Source organism: Diabrotica virgifera, chromosome 10, assembly GCF_917563875.1.
Source record: "Diabrotica virgifera virgifera chromosome 10, PGI_DIABVI_V3a".
NCBI lineage: Eukaryota > Metazoa > Arthropoda > Insecta > Coleoptera > Chrysomelidae > Diabrotica > Diabrotica virgifera.
Window position 1 is genome coordinate 53465773 of NC_065452.1, and position 12008 is coordinate 53477780.

Genomic DNA, 12008 nt, shown 5'->3' on the forward strand with positions numbered 1-12008 from the left:
GATTAATTGATTATAGTTTCCAAGTACAGTAAAACCTCGATAGAACGGACCTCTATTTAAAGGACTTCGGATATGACGGACAAAAAATCAGATTAAATGTAAAAAAATTGAATGCAAAAAATTATGAAAAATCGAATTCTAGAGGGAAAACGAACAAGGACAGGATCTCGGCATTGCTTTGTGCTAACGCAGATGGATCGCAAGGATTGACTACTATAATTGTTGGTAAATCTCGTAAACCTAGTGTTGTCAAAGATATATAATCATCAAAATGCATCATCTGCCCGTTTCATATTATAGCTCTAGTAGGGCATGGTTCACCAGAGATATTTTTAAAAATTGGTTTTTAAAGGATTTGCACCTGCAGTGAGAAAATTTCAAGAGAAGAAACTGGTAATACCGCCTAAAGAGGTGAAATGTTTATTGATCTTAGACAAAGCTCCTGCTAATCCCCCTGAAAGTATTTTAAATTCAGAAGATGGCAACTTTAATTGCATCTTTTGGTGTGTAATGAGTAGGTATATTACAGAAAGTTTTTTGATGAAGTAGAAAAGTAAAAAAGTAGCGAACAAAACTTTATTCCTTTTTTAACTTACAGATTTGTACTGTACACTGTATCTAAATACAGTAGATACTTATATAATTTTAAAAAAATGTATTCATTTTAAACATATTTTTATACAACGGACTTTCGGCTTTAACGGACATCCCGTTCCCCCAATTAGTCCGTTATATCGAGGTAGACATGTAGTTGTATTATGTGACACGTTCAATTCTCATTTGATTCACATACAGATTTGCTCCAGTTATGATTTCCTTTCTGATGATCATTAGCTTGGTTTTACTAGTGTTTATATCCAGTCCATATTTATGTTCTACTTGTTTCCGTTATTTTGTTCATTAAGTTTTGCAGGCCTTCTATGGTATTGGAAAACACTATTGTATCATCTGCATACCGCAGGTTACTGAGCTTGACTCAATTTATTTTTAGAGGATAGATCATTTTAAAAATAATACTTCTAAAAAGGATGTATTGTATATTGGTGTTACACTATACACTTCCATTTAGACTAAGCCATTATTGGTTTATAAATATTTTATAACTAGTGTCAATTGTACATAACTTAAATAAAAACAAGTCCATGACCATTTCTATCACATATCGCCACTTTAAGTAGTACAATCACTGCTCCACTAAAATTTATTATCTAAAAAGTTTTTAGAATGATATACTTACATATAACTAAATTAGCAATAAATACTCAAACTGATGGAATACTCGAAGCTTAAAATTAGAGAAATTCTTTTTCGATGCCGTTTAAAAATTTGAACTCTCACAAAAAATTCTCCAAAATTTGGAGCCAATTATTTTTTTTAGATATTACCCAGAAGCTACTTCAATGTACCTCGACTTTGTTAGTATCTGTTATTATTATGATCATCATCAATGCCTATTCCATCTTAGTCGGATGTAAGCCTCCTTTGAGGTGCATATGTCCATTGTCCATTCATTTCTGTTTGCTGTTTTTGCATCCATTCGCTTGGTGTCATCAGTCCATCTGGTTTGAGATCTGCCTCTAATTCTTTTGCTTACCCTTGCTATTCTTCTTCTACGGCACTACAGTCCAAATTGAGCCTTGGCCTCCTTTATTTTTTGCCTCTACCCTTGTTTGTCTGTGACTGCTCTTCTCCATACACGGACTCCTAAAAGAGCTTGTGCGTCGCTGTTTACTGTGTCTATCTAGCGCTTTCTTGGCTTTCCAACCGGTCTCTTCGCTGCATTCTAGCATTCAGTGCTCTTTTTGGTAGCCTATCCTCTCCCATTCTTATCACATGTCCGGCCCATTGCAATTTTTGTACTCTAATGAAGTCTGCCAGGGCTGCTTCCCTATAAAGTTGATAAAGTTCGTTGTTGTATCGACTTCTGAAGATTCCGTTTTCCCTCACAGGTCCTAGTATTCTCCTCAGTATTTTACTTTCGAATGTGTCGAGTATGTTTTTGGAAGTTTCTTTCAGGACCCAGGCTTCACTGCCATAGCATGTTATTGGTCGAATTAAAATTTTATATATTCTCATCTTTGTATTTCGGTGGACACTTTTAGGCCGAAATATATAAGAGAAGGCAAAATAAGCTGTGTTTGCCTGCAATAATTTTCTTCCGTATTTCCCCATCTTCTGATCCGTCGGCATATATTTCTATTCCCAGGTATGTAAACTTTCCAACCGTTTCAATGTCATCTTCATGTATAATGTTTTGTGGGACTATATTTCTTCTGGTCCGAGTCATTATTTTTGTTTTTTCTGTGATAATTTCCATTTTTGTTTGTGCTTTTAACTCTGAGTATGTTTCCTGTGCTCCTGTTGATGTTCTACTCATAATATGAATATCATTGGTATAAGCGGCCAGTTGAACCGTTAGGTTGGTCAGTAGGTTTCCTCGTCCAGTTTGAATTTGCCTAACCGCATACTCCAGTGCCAGGTTTAAACAATGTTGATGCCAGCCCATCATTGTCCCTGCTTTAGTCCCTGCGAAATTTTGAAAAAGTCTGTCCGGTGGTTTTGTATTCGTACACATGCCTGAGTTTCATCCATTGTGGCTTTAATGAGTCTTATTAGCTTGTGTGGTATTGCCATTTCAGCCAATATATTTAGTACAGTTTGTTCATTTTGACTGAGTCGTATGCCTGTTTGAAGTCTATAACCACGTTGTGAACATCAATATCGTGTTCCCATGATTTGCTCAAGATCTGTTTGACTGTAAATAATTGATCCAGTGTCGATCTTCCCCGTCGGAAGCCCGTCTGATACTCTCCAATAATATCTTCTGCTATTGGTTGGAGCCGCTGGTTTATAATATACGTGAGGACTTTATATGCTGTACATAGTAGAGAGATTCCACGGTAGTGTTTGCACTGGAGTTTGTCTCCTTTTTTATAGATCGGGCATACTATACTTTTCTTCCAGTCGTCGGGTATTTTCCCTTCTTGCCATATCTCTTTGATGAGACTTGCTAGGTGGTCGCCACCTACCTTATACAGTTCTGCTAGTGTTTCGTCCACTCCCGGAGCTTTATTGTTTTTCTGAGCCTTAATAGCTTCGAGAACTTCCTCTATAGTTGAAGCTTCTACTCCATTCTCTTCTGCGTAGTTCAGACCCATTTCATCTTCCATGTCTACTTGTGTTCCAAGTAGGGTCTGAAAATAATGCTTCCAGGTTTCTGTGACTTTCTGTTGGTCACTGATTATTTGTCCACTTTCATCTTTACATAGACTTGTTTGAGGTTTATACCCACTTTTTATCTCTTCTAGATGTTCGTAAGCCCCTCTAATTTCGTTGATTTTGAAATTTTCTTCCATTTTTTCTATTTGTCTATTTGCGTAGGCTCTCTTTTTCTTTCTACATATGTTGTCTGCTTTCCGTCTTGCGACTTCAAATGATGTTCGTCTTCCCCGTGTTCTTCCTGTTATGTACATTTTGTGTACTTCATTTCTTTTCTCTATTGCTTGTCTGCACTCGTCATCAAACCATGCTCCCCTTCTCTCCTTTTTCTTGTTTCCCAGGGTGGACGTTGCTGCTGTCAGTACTGCTGTTTTGATATTACTCCATTTGCCCTCCATGGAGTGCAGTTCTAGCGTCCTTAACTCATTTGCGACTTCTTGTTCGAACTTCTCTTTACATTCCTGGATCTTCAGTTTTTCCAGGTCCAGTTTGTTTGTCCTTTGTTTTCTTTGGTTTCTTTCCCTGTTAACTCTGCATCTAAATTTGGTTTGTAGCTTGCCCTTGGGCGCCGTTCGAGAATTCGCTTCGTCCAACGGTTGTCTTCCATTCTTCTGTGTCTCCTGTTTCTTATTCTCCATTCTATAGCTTTCTAAATCACTTGAAGTTTGTGGACTAAGCTGTTCACTACTACTAAAAGTCTATGTGCCATTCCATATGTCAGAACCGGCAATACGTAGGTACTGATCGAAGGTTTTTGACTTTAAATTATTTGGTAAGTTTGATTTAAATACTGTTTGCAAACGACCAAATTCTGCCCATGTTAAGAAACATCTTCTATTTAAATTAACCTTTAGAGCTTTGACAGTTCCGTTTTTTGTATACCTATATATATACTAAGGATTTCCACAGTTTTCACTGTATTCCTTCACTCAACCGTTCTCTCCAGCTCTTTCTGTCTTGCCAGTCCCCTTCCTCTAGATTTCTTCTCTCCATTGCTTCGTTTACTTCATCTCTAAAGGATCTTCGGGGTCTGCCTCTCTTCCTTTTTCCTATCGGGCTCCACTCTGTTATTCGGTTTATCCACCGATTTTGGTCTGCTCTTCTAACATGTCCGTACCAGGTTAATCTATTCTGTTCGATGTAGTCTATTATGTCTGAGTTCACTCCCATTCTTCGCTTAATCTCTATGTTATTTATTCTATCTCTCCTTGTTACTCTGCAGCTTCTCCTTAGAAAGTCCATCACTGTCGCTCTTATTTTATTTTTGGTTTTCTTATTTATTGTCCAATTTTCACACCCATAAGTGAGGATACTTCTTGTCATGGTATTATATATTCTTCTTTTTGTTTTTATGCTGATGTTCTTATCCCACAGTATCGGGTTAAATTTTCGTATGCAGTCTCTTGTTTGTCCTAGTCTATTTTTTATATCTTCCTCAGTTGTTCCTTTGTTTGATATTATAAAACCTAAATGCTTGTACTGATCTGTTCCTCTGATTTGTTTACCTTCGTCTATTTCCAGTTGTTTTATTTCTGTATTCTCCTTTGTTAGGTATTCAGTTTTCTTTAGGTTTATTTCCATCCCATTCTTTGTATATTCCTGTTCCAGTTTCCTCATCATAAAACTGAGGTCATCTTCGTCTTGTGCGATCACTATTTGGTCGTCAGCAAAACTTAGGGTATATAGATACTCATTCCTTACTGGTATACCCATTCCTTCGCACTTTCTTTTCCATGGTTTCAGGGTCTTTTCCAGGAATATTTTGAATGGGGTAGGGGACGTGGAGCAGCCCTGTAGTAGTACCTTTGTCGTCTTAAATGGACTGCATATTCGATTGCCCATTTTGATAGCTACCGTGTTATTTTTGTAGAGTGCCTTTACTGCTTTTATTAATCTTCGTGGGATTTCGATGTCTTCCATTGCTTCCCATAGCTTGGTTCTAGGTATCGAGTCATACGCCTTCTTAAGGTCTACAAATGCCAGATGGACGGATCTATTTTTGGCCATTCGTTTTTCTATTAGTTGTTCGACCGTATAGATGTGATCCAAGCATGCTTTCCCCGCTGTGAATCCTGCCTGGTCTTCTCCGATTTTATCCTGTATATATATTTCTAATTTTTCCTTTATTGCCTTTCCATACAGTCTGCCTATAGATGATATAATGCTGATTCCTCGATAGTTTTCGCAGTTTTTTCTATTTCCTTTCTTATATATTGATGTCATATATGCTTGAGTCCATTCTGCCGGTAAGTCTTCTCCATTCAGTACTCTCTCAAACATTTTGTGTATCATGCGGAATAGCTTTTCCGATCCGCTCTTTATCAATTCATTTGGTATTCCGCCGGGACCTTCTGCAGAAGGCCCCATTTTTTGACCTTAGTATAAATACGCCTCAACCCTTTCTATGTTATTATTGTCAAGAGTTACTTTCTCAGTTATATTTAGACATTCGTTGGTTAGATATTTAGTTTTTGCTAGATTTATTTTTAATCTTATTTCTTTTGATTTGGTATTTAGGTCTAATAGCATTTCCAGCAATTCTTTTCTGTCTTTTGCTATTAGCGTAACATCATCGGTAAATCTCAGATGGTTTATGTTTTCGCCGTCTCCTTTATTTGCCCATTCCAAGGTTCAAAATATATCTTGTTGGAAACATATCGTTGTTATTATATGTGCTACTATTTGGATTTGCCTTCTTCTCTCAGTGAAGCAAAGAGAAGTAGAAATATTGAAAATAATTATAAAAATGTAAATTTGTTTCATATTATTGAATACACTTCTGGTCTTTTCTATTCTAACACAGTTAGTTAGAATCTATATGTAAAAAGCAAATCTAAACACAAATTATTGATGAAATTTAGAAATATTTATTAACTTGAAACGTAAATTCTGTCGTGATCAATCTCCGTAACAAAACGTCATCACATTCTGATTGTATATCACCGTCAGCCTCTTCAAATCACTTTAGAAGATCGTCTGGTCCAAAAGTTTTGTCGTCATACTTACTGGTCTTGGAAAATGGGGTTCTTCATGTATGGTATGCAAATAAATCCAAAATTAATGTTGACGCTACGACCCCGTCTAGTAGACGGTACCTGCTGATGAAATTACAGAAGCGCAACACGGTGAGAATTAATGAGGCAGGAAAATATTCTAAATCCAGCGGTGTGATACTATCTGTGAGATGGTGTGTTAGTACTTAAAGATGTATTGCATCATCCAGTGTACAGTTCAGTACTGTCCGGGCACTCAGGAGACTGAGACCCCAGAAACCCTGAAGATGACGTCAGAGAGAACGTCGAAAGCTCAGCCAATAGAATAACGACGCTTGATATAGTTGAAGAACTGTATGGTATCGATAGAACTGTCTTCATATCCTCTAGACGTAAACTTACAGTTATAGTACCAAATATACAAAAAAGGTTCTTATTTACTTTAATTGCAACGCTTTCAATATTACCATCAGTTTAAGGAACATGTACAAAATGTGATTGACTTTATTACCTAAACATCATTCAATATAAATGTAAGTTAAATTACATTAGTACTTAATTATATATACGGGTTGTTTGGTAAAGAATGGGCCATAGCTTAACCTTAGATTCCCGAAGTTAGAATAAGTCGATTTAAGCTAACTTACCTTAGTACGAAAGTTGATAATAATCGAAACACAGGGTGTCAAAGTTAAACTTTTATTTTATTTATTCTTGAATATTTCCTGACAGGCATAGGATAATAACACGAAATTTGGTAAGCGGAGGTTTTTAGGGATGAGAAATCTAAGTTCGCCACCAAAAATGATATGTTGCTCAGAGGGCGTCACATACGTCTTTCAGCGGTCATTTAATTCGTTCATTTTTTTTATCTCCCCCTCTACATACTTTTTGAAGCAAAATTTTTATTCCTTTAATATTTTTACTTAACAAAGGTATACTACATTCATCTCGCTAAACTCAACAGTTTTCGAGATTAACGCATTTTAAATCTGCGATACAACATAATTTTTTGCATAATATCATTGTAGTTAGACCCGAAAAATAAACTTAAAACCATAATCACTGTGCCAGTTGCCATATTTGTCATTGCATCGCAAATTCCATTTGAAGAAATTTGCCATACATTTTTGTAAAATTTTATAGTTTTAAGATATTTTTCGGTTGCAACTACAATGATATTATGCAAAAAATTATGGTGCCTCGCAGTTTTAAAATGCGTTTATCTTAAAATGGTTGAGTTTAGCGAAATTAATATATTATACCTTTTTTAAGTAAAAATATTAAGAGAATGCAAGTTTCAATTCAAAAAGTATATAGGGTGGATAATAAAAAAATTGAATCTATTAAATGAGCGCTGAAAGGCGTATGTGGCGCCCTCTGGGTAATACATCATTTTTGGTGGCGAATTTAGACTTCTCATCCCTAATAACCTCCGCTTACGAAATTTCGTGTTGTTATCCTATGCCTGTCAGAAGAATAAATAAAACAAAAGTTTAACTTTGACACCCTGTATTTCGATTATTATCAACTTTCGTACTAAGGTAAGTTAGCTTAAACCGACTTATTTTAACCTCAGGAATCTAGGGTTAAGCTACGGCCCATTCTTTACCAAACACCCTGTATACTCACGAACAAAAATATTGCATTTGCATGTGGAATAAAACTTCTTGTGCTGCTATCCTTATCTCCCCTGTATCATAGGAATAGGATTTATTTTCCGAATGCGATGTTTTAAAGTAAGTCCTATCACATAAATGGTATAACCTGATTTAAATCTGATCTGAGCTATATACTGGCCAGTATAATTTTTAAATTGAATGTCATCAAGGCAAGTATTCACTATGCTAGCGACAAGAAGACGTGCATTAGCACCAATATGTCATATCCAATATGGCTTTCAAGTGGCAAAACATAATCTTCTAAAATGTTTTTAATGTACATATCAGTTGGCTTCGCATAATCACCTTCACGTGTTCGGTATGTCCTTTCAAAGCAATACCGCTCTGTCCTCTGTAGCGTAGCACTATGCCGCCACCACCAAAACTAATTGTGAGATTGTAACTGACATACTGTTCGTCAACTCTTCTTTAGACGAAGTTTTTTAAATCTTGCTTCCATATGGTGAACGGTATGCCAGATTTAACCTCATACAAAGTGTTAATTTTGGTGGTGGCGGCATAGTGCTATGCAGTGGTATTTTTGGAAAGAAGATACCGAACTTGTGGAAGTGATTGGGCGAATGACAGCTGATATATACAGTTACGATCACAGAATAGTTTACACCTTATTGTTTATATTGTAATACTCTACAATTGCAGTGTCGTACGGATTTGATAAATGTCAAAGTCAAAAAATTTCAAAAAGTCAATGCTTGTCAAAAATTTCGCTAGTGTTGAAAAATAAAATAAAATAAAATAAAACGATCAGACTCCTCCAAAATGGTTAGAATGCATTTGAGTGATATGCAAAAAGCAAGAGCAATTGCCAAACTCGAAGACTGTTGTTCACTAAGGAGAGTTGCTACAGATTTTTATGTAAGCCATAATATGTGATGTGCATAATATGGAAAATCAAAGAAAGATGGGATAATTATCACTCTATAGCAAGGTTGGGCGGTTCAAGAGGACAAAAGATCTTCAGAGATCAACATGATGAGTTGTTAGTGAATATTTTAGAGAATCTCCTTTTGCCAGAGCCCAAAAAGCTAACGAAGAGACGGCGTTTTTGGTCAGTATTTGCATTGCACGTAGAAGAATTACACAAATTATTGTTTATTATTTAACATTGTTTATCATAATTTAATATGAAATAGATTTAAAATAAAATGGATATTTTGAAACCATACTTCCCTATTTTCGTTACCTATTAAGACCATAATCCATTTTATTAAAAAAACTTCTTTCTATACTATCCCATTTTGTTAAATTTTGTAATAGTTATTTATGAAACAGTTCGTGAAGTATGCTTTTTGCGAACGCACGCGATGTTTAGACATCGCGTAAGTTCGCAAAAAGTACTTCACGCACAGTTTCATACAATATTTTATCTACGATAAACAAATAAAAAAACTTTAACTCTTCGTCACTGGAATTCATTTTTATTCTACAATTTTTAGAATTTTGACATTTAAAAATTTTAACTTCTTTCAAACCACAAAACTGTCAAAACATTTGTTGTAATTTATTGCTCATTATGTCATCACCATGACAACGCGAAAGTTAAGGATATTTGATTATATGAAAGTGTGCCAAAAAACAGTGCGAAAAAGTAAATCCCATTTAAGACACGTTAGAAAAATCCCAAGACACGTTAAATGCTACTAGGAGCACTCCCAAATCATAATTTACAATGTATAAACTTTGGAAATCATGATTTGAGATTCACAATGTATATACATTGTAAATTATGATTCAATTGTGCTCCTAGTGGCATTTAACGTGTCTTGGTTTGTTTATTTTTACTGCATCTTGTAAGCGAACCTAGTGTAGATACTTAAGCGTGTAAACTGTTCAATGATCGTTACTGTAATACATTAAAACATTTTCGAAGATCATGTTTTGCTATTTGCCAGCCATATTGGATAACAAATTCGTGTTAATGCACCATGGCGCAGGTCTTCATATCGGTAGAATAGTGAATACTTACCTTGATGAGATTCAATTTAAAAATTATATTGGCCACCATAAAGCCCATATTATTAAATTTAAATCCGATTATACTATTTATATGATACAATAAAACATCGCATTCGGAAAAGAAATCCTATTTCTATGACACTGGGGGCAGCACAAATAGTTTTATTTCAGACGTTAATTTCAAAATATTCAATATTTTTGTCCGTGAGTGTATTATTTTACATTATATTTTCTTTTGGGCATTGGTTAGCAATAACTAGGGGCACTAAATCCAGTATATGATTGACCAGCTTTTTAACACTTTTATCTCCTTCAGCTTATGTACAAAAGATGTAACAAGAGTCGTCAACATGAAATAAAAAATATGAAAAATTTTTTTTAAGAAACGCTTTTCTTTAGTTACGAGTGACTAAAATAAAAATATTATAAAAAAATCAACTAAAAAGCATAAAATAAAAAAAAGTGAAAAAATCTAACACATTCGTCAAAGAACAGCGTGGCGCGTCTTCATCGAATAAACGGTTTTCGCCCCACGCTTTTCTTTAACGAATGTGTTAGATTTGTTCAATTTTTTTTTATTTTTTGCTTTTAGTTGATTTTTTATAATATTTTAAATTTTAGTCACTCGTAACTAAAGAAAAGCGTTTCTTAAAAATTTTTTTTCATATTTTTTATTTTTTACTTTTTAGTTTTACACTTTTCAAACATTAAAATATATTGTCATGTTTATTAAAATATGTATAAAACATATGATGTAGGTACTAACATGAAAAGTAGTCGGAATCGGCAAACAATTTGAAACTTTATTGTTTATTTATGACATAGGCGTAACCAGGGGGGGGTTTTGGGGGTTGTAACCCCCCCCCCCCATTGGGATGTACTTTCAGCTCTATACGCTTAACATCATATCCCTCAGATATTTCCAGTAGTTGTAACCCCCCCCTTTCAGGTAGATGTAACCCCCCCCCCTTAGGATCATCCTGGTTACGCCTATGATTTATGAAGCATAATAACGTAAACAATTAACGTAAAAGGTGGAATTATGTATAGCTCATATCATTAGCTACAATCCGTAAAAGTTTCAAGTTTTTACATTGTAAAAAACAAGAGAATTTAAGCATTTTCCATTAAAATCGTTTTTTTATTTAAACAATTAATAAACATAAAAATTTTTTTAATGATTATTCGTGTATTGTTCCCGCGAATGCATATGTCTTCAAATGTTCATTCATTTGCATTGGAGAAAAGGCAGTCAAATTAACGTCTAAAAATCTGACGCCAACTATTGAACTAAATAAAAACGTTTAATAAAAAGCATTGAGTGCACGGTGCCCAAGCATAATGGACACAGTAACAAAAATTGCAATAAAAGTGTTAAGAACATCAGAACTGTTGGACATAGGTTTTTATTGCGTCTCAACTATAGGTTGTCGACAATGGACCAATTGCATAAGTTCAGGGATATCAAGTTTTCGATAGGACACCAATTCTAAAAGGTAATAAGTGATTTTGGTAGTAGAGGTACTTATATACAAATAAAACCTATAGGTTTGCTCCTAAACACTGCCTGAGATTATTTATAAGGTAAGTGTAAACAGTGTTCCTTTAGAGCTGTTGAAAAATATTGTTATTTTTTTTAACTGCATACTTGGCTATATTGTTTGAGTAAAGTTTACCTACTTAATTATTTCATTTTTCTTATTTTTAGCATTTAATATATGTTGGCCAAAAATTGTGATGTTACGAAGATTTTTATTGACATGCATTTTATGTCTCTATAATAGTGTACTGACTTAGATCCATTGGTTATTATTGACCACAATAAAATTCCCAAAAGAAAATTAGCCAAACAATTTCTTCTATATATATACATATAAACAGTAAGCGCCACGCTACTAGACACACGTGTACATTGAGGTAATACAGTCTGGACCCTTAACTTGCTTCACTGTTTATTTTTATGTCTAGTGACGTCTAAACGTCAGAAAATTTATAAAAATCAATATAAACATAGAAAGTTGACAGTTTACAGTTATATTTGAAATTTATAGTTGTCATTATATTAAAGTTGTAGAACTTACAAAGTATTGTAATATTGTTAGTATATTGTTAGTATAGTGTTTGAATAAATTTTTTTTAAAGCTGAGTAACAATAGTA